This window comes from Pongo abelii, chromosome 9 (assembly GCF_028885655.2).
Source record: "Pongo abelii isolate AG06213 chromosome 9, NHGRI_mPonAbe1-v2.0_pri, whole genome shotgun sequence".
Lineage (NCBI taxonomy): Eukaryota > Metazoa > Chordata > Mammalia > Primates > Hominidae > Pongo > Pongo abelii.
In genome coordinates, this window is record NC_071994.2 from 57,561,212 (window position 1) to 57,573,904 (window position 12,693).

Sequence of the window (12,693 nt, forward strand, 5' to 3'; positions counted from 1 at the left end):
AGTCAGGGCTGTGAGTCTTCTCTCCTTCTCTGTAACCCTGAAAATGCTCCTTTCCTTCCCTGAACCTAATTTTTGTCATTTATCAATTGAGGAGTTTGGGACAGATAATTTTTAGGAGTCATTCTGTCTTGAAAATGCAATAAGTCTGTGACTGACAAGCTGTGTGACTTTGGGCAAGGCCCAACCCTCTCTGGGCCTCAGTCTCCTCCTCTGTAAAATGAGGGGATGCATTGATGATCAAGCCCTGATCACATGCCGAGTAGGACACAATGGGCTTGGGAGGCACCCACACCGTGGCCAGGTGCTGCCTTTGCCCACCTCACTGCCTTTCTTCCCACAGCCAGGGACCTCGGCAAGCTGTCACCCTAGGCTCGGCCAAAATTCAGTCATGCTTCGTGATGCAGTCAAGATGCTCTTGCCCAAATGGCTTGCCTGGAAATCACTCCACAGCCAGACTGCAGCAATCCAGGTTTGATTACACCAGGCATATGGGGAGACTCTTTGTGCAGAGTGCCAAGTGGCAGTACAGGCTGGGGTTAGTATCACCATGGTCTGGACCTGACTGCAGCTTGCCTCAGAGGCCAGTAGGGACAAGGAGTTCTCCACTTCACAAGGCCAAGTTGATAGCCTTTTTCTGTGGCTGGCAGTCTTGATTCTTTCCTTGAGAGGCCGTGCCTTCACTCTTGGTGTGGTTAACAGGCGCCCACAAACTCACACATGCACACACAATCACATGGTACTCTTGTGACCGTCACGTCCTAGGAAATGTCTTAACGATCTAAGGAGAGTCAGGAAGCTCTCCAGACCCAACCAAATGCTACTTTTATCCCCATAAAAAGAGAGGGCCAGCTGCTCTGGCCTGACCCACAATGAGGCAACCCTTAGAAGATGAATTGAGTCGCCAGTGGGAAACCACAGCATCCTCGTGGCCTAACCCAGGCCTGGGACAGCCTGGTTCTCTGAGAGCCAAAGTGCCAACAGCAATGACACCGCCAGCACACACTGGGCAATTCTACCCAGCAGATGCCTCTACCCCGTAGAGTGCATGACGTCCACATCTTCCCTGGGGTATCGGAATAACAAAGGCTGTGTCCCAGCACTATTGTACAGCTAGGGAAGGCCGGAAACCAAGCTACAGGAAACTGGTTGCTATGGTTTCCTTGAGCGTAATGCCATAGAAATTGCTTTCTAAATTTTTTTTTCAGGGAGAGGTAAGGAGGGAAACACTGACCTCAATATTTACCATGCACCAAGCGTGGTGCTAGTTTGTAAATACTCAAAGTGAATCACTAGGATTGGTAGTATTATCTTCATTTTGCAAATGAGAATATGGAAGCACAGAGGAACTAAGACTCTTGCTCGCAGACACACAGCTGGAAGGTGGGAGAGCCAGTTATGAACTCAAGATCTCCATACTCCATTTCATGCTCCTTTTCAAATATATGTGCTGGGAGTCAAGAGACCTTGCAACTTAAAATATTTTTATTATGAGGCCAGACTGGAGCAAGGAGGGGGATCAAGGAGGAAGGGACAGGGAAGAAGCTAAATGAGAGAAATCAAACAGCTGAGGAATGAAGACTGATGCCTTCTGATGTGCCAGAACAAGGCTCTCAGGGTGGGTAGAAGGGGCACAAGACTTGGCACCAAAGGGCCTTAGCGTGAAGGTCGCCTTCCTCACTCCCAGCCAGAGCCTCCCACATTTGTAAAATGAGTATAACAATCATATCTGCCCTTAGGGTCGTGGTAACGATTAATTGAAATAATATACATCAAATGCATGGTACAGAGTAAGCACTCAGAAAATGTTAACATTCTTGCAATTGATATTATTATTCATTATACTGTTGTGAAAACTCACTTGTGAATTATAAATTGCTGTACAAGTATCAATTAGTTTCAAGGGGACTTGAGCAACTCTGAGGCTAACTCATTTGAGGGAGTAGAGCTAAAACACATTTGGGCCCCGGGACTGGCCATGCAGGTTGGTACACTCCACAACTCACACACTGTACAAAGCAGCCCTGATTTATTGGCAGATCGAAGGAAGCTTCCTACCATACATTTCTCAGTCAGTGATGCAAGCATTCATTCCACAGGTATTTATTGAACACCTATTTGCTATATCCTGCGCCAGGAGGCATATGACATGGTCCCTGCTCTCCGGGAGCTCACAGACAGTGAAGGAGACAGAAAAGCAATTACAGACTGACACCTCATATAGTTGGACACAGGCAGTGGGTGTCCACTCTGTACAGGGAGTGTACGCATGCGTGTGTGGGCATGTGTGTATGTGTCCTGGTGGGCAGGGAAGGCTTCTCTGAGAAGGGAGCCCTTAAGTTAAGCCTTAAAAAATAACTGAGAGTTTATCAAATAAGTGAGGGAGGGCAGACTGGGAAAAAGGAATAATACCTACAAAGACTCCAGGGCATTTTTGAAACATATGATTAGAGTTTAAGTCTACATCCATGGCACAGAGTTGGGGAGAGCTAGAGAGGTGAGTTGAATGAGAGATGGAATGGAAATAAAGGTTGGGACCAAGTTGAACAGGGACTTTTGTACCATACTAAGGATCCTGGAGGTTTCTCTCTGTTGAGGCAAGAGGAAGAAGCTGCGGTGTGCATGAAGGATGTGGCCATGAGGTCTCTGGAGGTCCTGAGGGGGACGGATTAGAAGCACTCAGGTGCTTACTCTCTGCTAGGCACCTTACTGAGCTCTTTGCATGGATTTCCTACTTTGATCTCACCCAAACTCCATAAAGTGGTGCAACTATTTCCCCATTTTGCAGATGAGGAAACCAAGGCTTAGCTAAATTCTGTGCTAGATTTGAACACAGGGAGGTGGCCCTTTGCCCTCCTAATAGCCGCTGCCTCTTACTGTGGACAGGGAGTACATTTCAGAGGTCAAACAAGAGGCCAGGAAAGAAGTTATGAAGTCTGAAGGAGGGAAGTATCTTGTGGGTGGAGGCTAAGGTGGAAAACCTTATGTTCCAGGCAGAGAAGTGCCCAGGAAGCCTGAGGCTCAGGAAAACCTGCTCTCTAGGTGACCTCACTCACAGAAACTTCCAGCTGTTAACACATAGCCATTGAGATTCCTTTCTGGGCTTGCCCCCACCTTTCGTTTGAAGGAGGTAAGCCTGGCCCGTGACAACACTTGAGAACAAACTGCTCACTGCAAAACTGGGAGAACAAAGCAGAGGCATATACCCTTTTTCCCTTGGGGAATTTGATCTTTGGGGCTTGTTGCTTATAACTTTCCATTGAAAAAAATTGCTACTTGGGAGCTGCAGTCATTCCTGCCTGTCAAGAGTGGCCCTCTGGCCCAAAGGCTGGCACCCAGAAGGACTTGCTCTCCTTCTGAGAGCTCGCCCTCCCATCCCTCTTGTGTAAAAAAGTACCCTGGAGTGGAAATGAAAATAATAATTGAGGTACAGTTGTTCTCAGGCCAGTCTCGGGAAGTTACCAGGCAGCTCAGGGAGACAGCGGCTTCAAGAGTTTCTGATGCAGAGGTAACAGAGGAGGTGAGTTGGGGCCAGCAGGAGAGAGGGCAGAGGAATAGCCTGATGCTTAGCCAAAAGCTCCTTCCACATCCCAGGCCAGAGGCACTTGGCTGCACAGCCCAGGACTGACAAGGGCCCACGCTGCTTTCCAAGTGCCCCTGAGTTGCTGTTACTTAATTAGCTCCATGGCCATAAAAGGCTGGCTCAGCTTGGAGGAGGCGCCTGGCCCCAAGAAGCAGCACACTGAAGTGTCATAAAAACACAGCATGGAGAAGGGGCAGGAAAAAGAAGGGCAGGTGGTAAATTCAAGTCATCTTGGGTCTGTTGTTTCTAATAGGGGTTGCTCACTCTGGCCTGAAAGGATCCTGGGACCCTGCCCCTGAGCCCTGGTTGCTCATATTCACTACTGTGCCTAGATTTAACCCATCGTGGAAGGGAGGAAACAAGCCCCGAGAGCAGAAAGTTGCAAGCTTTGGTGCATGTGGTGTTTAAACAAAACCAGAAGACAAGGCACACAAAATTTCAGCCCTCTATTTAAAATCATTGCCAGGATGCTTGTAAAATTGACTAATGTGCCACTTAATGTCTTCTGTTCCTCCCCAATTAACACCTCAATTTGAGAAAATTATTGTAGAGTATAGTGCCAAGGAAACCTGTTATCAGAGAAGCTGTGCTCACAGGGTAGTGAGAGGAGAGGTTTGGAATCAAACTTCTCTGGGTTTGAATTTTGGCTTGGGCACAAGCTGGCTGTTTGACCTTAAGAAAATAACTTCACCTTTCTGTTCTTCATTTGTTTCCTCATCTGTCAAATGATGATAATAATAGGATTTATTTCTTAAGATTGGTAGAAGAATTAAAATTCTGTGCATAAGGCACCCAGCACAGTGCCTGGCATATAGCAGATGCTCAAAAAACACAGACATATCTGAATATATTTATAAAACTCAATGTAGCATCTCTAGCATCCTGGTTCTATAAGTGGAGATAGTAATAAGTATCATTACAGGGTTGCGTGTGGAAATTCCTTCCATGGTAATGGTCCTCAGCATATGCTCAGTATTAGTCTTTTTCTCTTTTCTTTCCCTCCCTTGCCTAGGCTGCTCAGAGGTTCAGAGCCAAATTCAATGTTTAATATAGCTCTTGCGCAATGGCTATTTCTTTTCCTTTCTGTTATATCAACCATGTTTTATCCATGTAACTTGTTACAACCTGTCTCAAATTCCTTTTGAAGGGAGGCCAGGAGCAAACAAACACACAAACACTCACAAATCTATATTCTGCCCCATGGGAACTCTTCCCTGTTCCTCTGCCTGCCTCCTTAAGACCTAAACCCTCTGGCTTAGAAGGTACCATAAGCTGCTAGCTAGTAGCTGCATGGTTCCCTTACCCCTGATTCCCACTGTTTCTGACATAGAGGGCACTCAACCTGCCCATGGGCCTGTCCTGAGCCTGAGCTGGTTGGTGTGGGAGGTGCCACCTTGCATCATCTCTTAGGCTCCTTCCCCATGTCCTCTCTCTGCTTCTGGGTCTGTGTCAACTACCCTCAGCATATCCCTCCTGCCCTCCATCCCTTGGGTCAAGCAGATGAGAAAGAAGTCCCACTGGCCACCATTTGCAGAGCATTTACAGGGGCTCACTGGCTCCTGAGGACACCCCCAAGAGGAAGATTCTATCATGATACCCCCTTTATGGGTGGAAAATTAACACTTGGAGAAGTAGAATAACTTACTCAACCAAGATCAGTTGGTGGCAGAGCCAGGAATAGAACCCAAGCTGAGAAAAATGAATCACAATGCCACTTTGACCAGCAGTGATACCCGTGTATATCCCCCTCACTGCTAAGGGTTGAATGCACATTCAGGCTCTGCAACTTTATAAGAATAAAAAAATGGAGAAAAATTAAACAACCACACAAATCCCAAATATTTCTTGAGCATGGACTCAGGACCTGGTGTTACGCTGGGGACTTGGTGAGGCTGTGCACTGCACTTTGCTATGTGCCTGGAAGCATGCTCGGCAACTCCACTCAGAGTTCCCAGGAGATGTAGTGCTGGTCCCTGCTCCATCCCCTGGCTTGCTGTTCCCTCAGCCTAATCTCATTCCTCCTTTCTTCCTTCTCATTTCTCATTCTTACTCAACTCGGAAATCTTCCCCAAGAAGCCTATATTCCCACAGTGCTTGATGGCACCCATCACTATTGTAATGGTCTGTCTGTGAATGTCTCTCCCTCTAGACAGGGCATTTTCTGCGGACATGGATCAAGCTTTACACATCTTTGAAATCCCCACATGTAGACCAGTGCTAAGCATGCAGGAGGAGCTACTAAAGGTTTGTTTACCTAAACCAGGAGGTGGCAAATTACAGCCCATGGGTCAGATCTGGCCCTTGGCCTGTTTTCGTCTGGCCCCTGAGCTAAGAATGGTTTTTACATTTTTAAAGGGTTGCAAACAAATAAAGCAAAAACAAGAATATGCAACAGAGACAGTACATGGCCCTGCAAAGCCTGAAATATTTATGATCTTGCCCTTTATGGAAACAATTTGCCAACCCCTGCTCTAAACTGTTGAAACTCAGTCTTGTGCAGGAAACAGGTGGGGCAGAGGAGCTAAGGGGACAAGTGGGGTTCAGTCTGACAACAAGGAGCTTCTCTGTATGCAGGAGAAAGACAGGAACCACGAGGAACAGGGGAGGGAGCACATCATGCCAACCTGTGGTGGGAGCAGGGAGCAGTCAGAGAGACTCCACGGAGCAAGCTGAGTTCAAAGGGCCAGAAGGGTTTTCAGAGTCACCATCAACAAGACATATTCCTAGCTGAAGGACAGGACATAAAAACTACATGAAATAAGAAGCTCTGTGTAAAGAAGCCGATAACCTGAGAAATCACGCCATAAATTATGGAGGGATACATGTGTGCATGTGTGCTTGGGATTGCTAAATGTCACAAGTGTTTTAAAGCACAAACCAGTAGTTGGTGAGACAAGAACAAGAACAAACAGTACAAAACTAGGGAAATCCCAAGAACTAGATCAGAGACACACGGCAACCAGTGCTAATTGATCACCGTCTTCTTTTATGATAGGCTCAGATGTAGCTTCAAAATGCCTGTCAGCCCAAGCTCCAGCCTGCTCTGTGCACTTGGCGTGCACCCCGAGGTGTAACCATTTGCCATCCTTAGACTAGATGGAGTCTCCAGACTCTTGGCACAGCAGGGGCTTTGAAGAGAGGGGCTGGGGAGCTGGGTGGACCCAAGGGGCTCCTCCCTTAGCTGCGCTGGCATTCCAAGGGGCCGGATGAACTAGATTGTGGCTGCAGAGTGCTTAGACTAGGCCACTGGGGAAGACAGGGTGTCATTATTTATCCACACAAAGGGCTGCATGGTTGTTATGTCTTTATTAATAATTTCCTGTGGGCTCAGAGGTGCCCACAAGCTGCAGCATCACCTAATTGGCTGCTTCTGCCTTCTATGTGACCCAGCTGCCGCTTCAAAGCCTGGGCCTTCCTTTGGGTGTGGAGGGACCAAGCAATTAGCACCCGCCACCTCCCTCCTCTGCTCAGTGAGTCAGGGAGATGCTTGGTCAGCAGTCCTCTTCTCCTGGCCTGTCCTCTGAGGACTTCAGACACCCTCAGCAGCCCCAGATGAGGAGCCGCAGGGTGGCTGCAGCCCTTTCCTTGGAATGTGACCAAAGAACATGCACTGTCCCCTCTCCACGGGGTTCCCTGAGCACTGCAAAGGTAGACACTTCACTTGGCAAGTATCTGTTGAGCCTGTACTGTTTGTAAACTCAGTGGGAGTCCCTGGAGATGCAGCAGTGAGGAGGAGTGGCTTGGCCTTTTCCTTGTGGAGTTCCTAGGAAATCCAACAAGGCTGTGATGGCCCAGGGAGATCAGAGTCAGGTGAGGAGGCAGCAAACCCAGACTCCGGGAGTCAAGGAAGTCTTGCTAAAGGATCTGAGGCCTACGCAGAGATGTCATGGATGGGTGGGAGTCACTGCTGTGAGTGGCAAGGAGTATGCAGGTTCTAGGCAGAGGCAACAGCGTGTGCTAGCAGAGGCAACACAGTGTGTGTGGCATATGTGAGGGACTGAGGCTCAGAGCGGCTGAATCATAGCTTGCAGGGTGGGCATGACAAGGAGGGGCCGGAGTCCATGAGTTAGTGAAGGCAGGAGCTGGATCACATGGGACTTTGTGGCAAACTGAAAGCATTAGGGCTTTTTCCTGAGTATGTTGATATGTGTATGCAGGGCGTATGATTATATACACATTTTAGAAAATCTTGAGGTCTAGATCCCAAGTGGGATTTAAAATCTGACCCACTGGGCATCACCCAGGACAAGGGAGGAAGGAGCCCCATCTCACCATGGGTCACCATGGGCAAATGGGTCTCACTCATTGGCACTTGTCCTTAAAAGGGCACTGAAAGGCACTTGGAATTTACTAAGAGGAAAGGGAACTGGATAGGGTACTGGATAGGACCCTCTTAACAAGCTCAAACCACTCAGCCAGCTGCTTCTGGCTCAAAGACTCACTAGTGCTGAGCTTCATTGCAAGCAGGATCTCATTGGTGGTGGAAGGAGAGGGAGCTGTGAGCTTCATGGTACCCAATGCCTAACCTTTGGCAGGTAATCGATAAAATTAGCACTTAAACAAAGCATACTGTGCACAAGGCACTGTGCTTTACACATCCCAACTCATTTAATCATCCCCAGACCATGAGAGAGGTGCTATTGTCATCCACACTTCAGTGATGTTAAAATTGAGCACAGAGAGGGTAAGTCACTTGCCCAACCCCATATAGCAGGTACATGGTAGAGCCACTTTTAGTGATTCAGTGAAGAAAGAAAGGAAGGAATGAGAAAGGTCATCTGAGGCTTTGGAATGGGAAAGTATTCAGTGAGATGACATGGAGTATATGAGAACACTGGAGTGACAGTGCATGTAGGTATCCAACATGGCTGGAGCCTGTGAGGAGTGGGCAGTGAAGCCCATCTTGCAGATATCTTGTGCAATTAAATGGCTTTTCATACAAAAAGGTCCAGTGTAGCTTCTGGCACTGAGGAATAGCTCAATAAATCTTAGGTGCCGCCTGCACTGTCTCTTTGTATCCAGTGCACCTGCTAGAGCTATCCATCTCTCTAATGGCCATATATGGCCGTCACTTGTCCAGCCATGGATTTGTCCATTCACCTGTCGCTTGTCCTTCATTTTGCTGGCATCCCAAGAGAATGGACAAAAGATGAAAATCCAAGGTTTCCTAATTGTCTTCCATAGGCTTGTCATGTATAGGGAAACACTCAACAAGCGTGAAATAGGAGATTATTGTCTGTTACCTGCATTCTGCCTAGACAGCAGGCTAACTAATACCATAAGGGAGAGAGCCAGGGATCCTGGGCCCTCACTTCTGATTTGGCAAGCAGATGAGCTGATGGGAAAGAGTGTGAATTGTGAGGAGTCACAGATTGGACGCCAGGGCAAGGTGGCTCAGTGTCCCTGTCTTCAACCTAGCCTTGAAACAAAGGATGAGTCAAGAGCCTGAATGAGGAGGGACAGGAAGAGGGGGCCCCACCCTGGATTGAGATGATGCATGATCATCACTGAGCTACAAACACACTTCAAATCACTGGACTATGGAACGTAGGGCTCCTTTTTTTTTTTTTTTTTTTTTTTTTTGAGACCGAGTCTCATTCTGTTGCCCAGGCTAGAGTGCAATGGCATGATCTTGGCTCACTGCAACCTCCACCTCCCAGGTTCAAGAGATTTTCGTGCCTCAGCCTCCTGAGTAGCTGGGACTACAGATGTGAGTCACCACGCCTGGCTAATTTTTGTACTTTTAGTAGAGGTGAGGTTTCACCATGTTGGCTGGTCTTGAACTCCTGACCTCAGGTGATCCACCCACCTTGGCCTCTCAAAGTGTTGAGATTACAGGCATGAGCCACCATGCCCAGCCTCAGGGATACTGTTTAAGGCAATTGATGGCAACAATGTTTCATATGTGAAATGCAAATCTTATATGTCATGGGACCAAAAAGTGTTCTCTTTTGTAACATTTCCCTCCCTGCTCTGCCTGCTCAGATTCTCTCCTTCCTATGTCCTCTCTGCTCCCAGGAGGGTCCTGCCAGTGTCGTCCTCTTGACCTGGGAATAGAGGGAGAGAATAGGTGGGATGGGCCTATGGGTCTGGGCTGGGGGAGTTTGGGGGGATTTAGCTAAGACAGGCTCCAAGGGACTTTAGAAGTATAAGGGCAGTGGATGAGAGTGCTAAAACACAAGGAAACAAACACCTTGAGATGCGTAACTGCGAGTTTTAAGTCCCTTTAATGGTGTTTGAGGAATACAAATAAAGGACTTGAGTTATGCTGAAATTCCTTTTGGCTTCTGAAATGTGTTCTTTTAACCATGACACTGTTCTGGGTCTAAAACCCATGGACCACTGCTTTACAAGCTGTGTGCTTCTAGCTAATCTCATAGCAAAGAAGTCTATAAAATACACATTGATACTTGCCTAGTGAGTTCTCCAGTTTCTCAGAGATTATGCATTGACTTGTCTCATTCTATCACTTATTCATTCACTCACTCAACAAGCTCCTAATAAGCACCTATTATTATGTTCTAGGACCTGTGCTAGGCAGAGGAGATCCAGAATGGTTCCTCCTCCAGCACACCTCAGTCCAAACCCTGGGCCCCACAACACACCAACTGAATTGTCTCCTCCTCTTCACTCTGTTTCTTCACCTCCTCATGCCCCCAAAGCACACCCACAGGTATTGGCCATCTGGATTGGACTGAAGAAATTGCCAACCTTCCACCTGTGCCCATAGTCAGATACACATTGTAATTATTTGTCCACGTCTGTCTTCCCTGCTGACTCTGAGCATCTCAAGGTCAAGGACCATGCCTTACTGAGCTTTCAATCCCCAGAGTCTACAACGGGGTACAGCATAGAGCAGGCACCAGTGAATAATTGTTCAACTTCTACAAATCTTTTTGTCTTTATTCTATCAGTCAGCAAATAAGAACGAGCACATCCTTTGTGCAAGGCCCTGGCTCTGAGAACCCAGTGACAATGGGAACAGTATTGCTATGTCCACACAGCTAGCAGCTTCTTGGGGGAGACTGACAATGGGAACATACAGAGAGGGGCTGGGTCTAGTGTGGGTGTTGGGGTAGTTGGATTATGGTGGGAGGGAGGCTGGGGAGGGCCTTCTGGAGGAAGTGGCATTTAAATCAAGTGGGAATTAACTAGAATCAGCAGTTTTCAAACTGTTTGCATATGAAAATAACCTGGAGAATTATAAAAAATAGTGGTGTCAGAGCCTTACCCCCAGAAATTCTGATTCAGTTAGTCTGGGTTGATACCTAAACAACAGCATTTTTAAAAGCTCCTTAAGTGATTCTATCATGAGAGGCCGGGTGGAGTCTCACTGAGCTAGATAAATGTGAAGGTGGAGGTGGAGGTAAAGGGGCAGAATGAGCAAGAGGGACATTCAAGGGCAACATGTATGAAGGTCCTGAGCATAGTCTAGAAACTGAAAGAAGTATGGTAAGGAGGAGGCAAAGACAGAGAAAGGGCATCATCTCAGCCCTAGCTATCAGTGTCTACCAAGCCCCCATCATGATATCCCCAAGCTCTACTATCTGTCTGGGAGCCTACTGTGCTACAGGGGAGAAGCAAACATCCAGAGCTCAGGCCACCCACACTTGAGGCCACCACCCCAGATCTCCCTCAATGATAGCAGCACTGAGTGGTGGTTATTTTCTCCTGCCTACGGCTGCTGGAGGAGGAGTTACCAAGAACACCTGGGTGAGTAGGGACTGTGATGACAGGAGGAACGATTGGTTTCTGCAAAGGCATAATGTGACCTTTCTATGCCATCCCAAATATTGCTGAATGTGCATCTGGATTCCATTATATGTGTTGGGCCCCACCCTAAAGCAACTGAATCAGAATCCTGGTTGGTCTGGCCAGTGAAGAAACTACATTAAATATTGAAAGCTGGTGAATAGAGTGAGAAGAGCATGTGATTTTAATGTCAGAGAGAACAGATTCAAATTCTTACATTGATTCTTTGTTATTTGAACTTGCATAGCTGTTTAGCCTCTTGAAAGTTCAGTTTTATTTTACTTGTAGAAGGGGACTTATAATATCTTACTTGTAGGCATGTGGGTGATATGAGACTAATAATGTGAAAGGTCCAATTGCCTGGATGGAAAGTAGTTGTGATGAAAATGGGATAATGATAGTGATGACGATGATGATGATGATGATGATGATTCTGCATTCTTTGAAATTATGTTGTGATTCATAATCCTAGAATGAAATAACTTTCAATTATGGTTGTAATCAATCGTAAGTATCATATTTACTTATACTTTGGTTGATTAAAAAAGTCATTTATAAGAAGAGTGATAAGAACACTGTGCCAAATGTTTCACTATTAACTTGAGCCAATCATGCTTTTCTGCTCTTTCAAGAGAAGATTATAAATACTTCTGATGGTGAGAAGTTTGAGATAGGCTTGTCCTCAAATGTCTATTTTGAAATCAAGGGATAATAATAGTAATGCCCAGCTGAGCATCTACAGTCTCTTAGGGCTTTTACATATATTGAGTTTAATACTAGCAACACCTCTTCCAGATAAATATTAATATCCCCATTTTACAGAAGAGCCAGTTCCTTAGAAAAAATAAGCCACAAGTCTTTTCCTGGGTTAAGCTTCCTGAGCAGAGCTGCCATGGGGAGGAGGAGAGGCTCATGAGCTGTCAGGAGCTCCAGAAGGGATGTCAGGCAACCGCCCCCTCATCCGTGCACCATCTGCTTCTCAGCTCAACTGCCTCAGAAGCAGCATCGGCTCCACAGACCTGAAAGGAGCCCTGGTCCAGGGAACTGTGGGAGTAAAAGAGGATCTTGGCCAGTCAGCTGCAGCCTAGAGAACTTCAGGAACCACAGGGTTGAAGCTGCTGTTCCTGCAGAGGTTGCAGGCATGCCTCTTGCTTCTTGGATTTGAGTGGCAATTTCTGTTCTCTTGATTTGGCATCAGGCTCTGCAATGGCTCCCTCTCTGCCCAGCCCTTTAGCTCAGCCTCTCAAACCTGGGACTACCTCTCCCTCTCCAACCCCCACAGGAAATGCGACACAAGTGATAAGATCCTTGGCTTTTGAGTTTCACAAGACTTAGGTCTGAATGCCAGGTCTGCTACTTAC

At 47.0% G+C, this 12,693-nt stretch overlaps 1 protein-coding gene and 1 long non-coding RNA gene across 5 annotated transcripts in view; both read right to left on the bottom strand.

The window, feature by feature from the left end:
• NAV2 (neuron navigator 2) overlaps positions 1–12,693 on the bottom strand; it is an 882,771-nt gene that overhangs the window by 443,942 nt on the left and 426,136 nt on the right. The gene's annotated exons all lie outside the window — the stretch shown is intronic.
• The window catches only part of LOC129048916 (uncharacterized), a 47,901-nt gene continuing 44,329 nt past the window's right edge, over positions 9,122–12,693 (bottom strand). The window contains exon 2 of the long non-coding RNA XR_008511600.2: positions 9,122–11,800. This is a non-coding gene — a long non-coding RNA (uncharacterized LOC129048916). The remainder of the gene's footprint in view (positions 11,801–12,693) is intronic.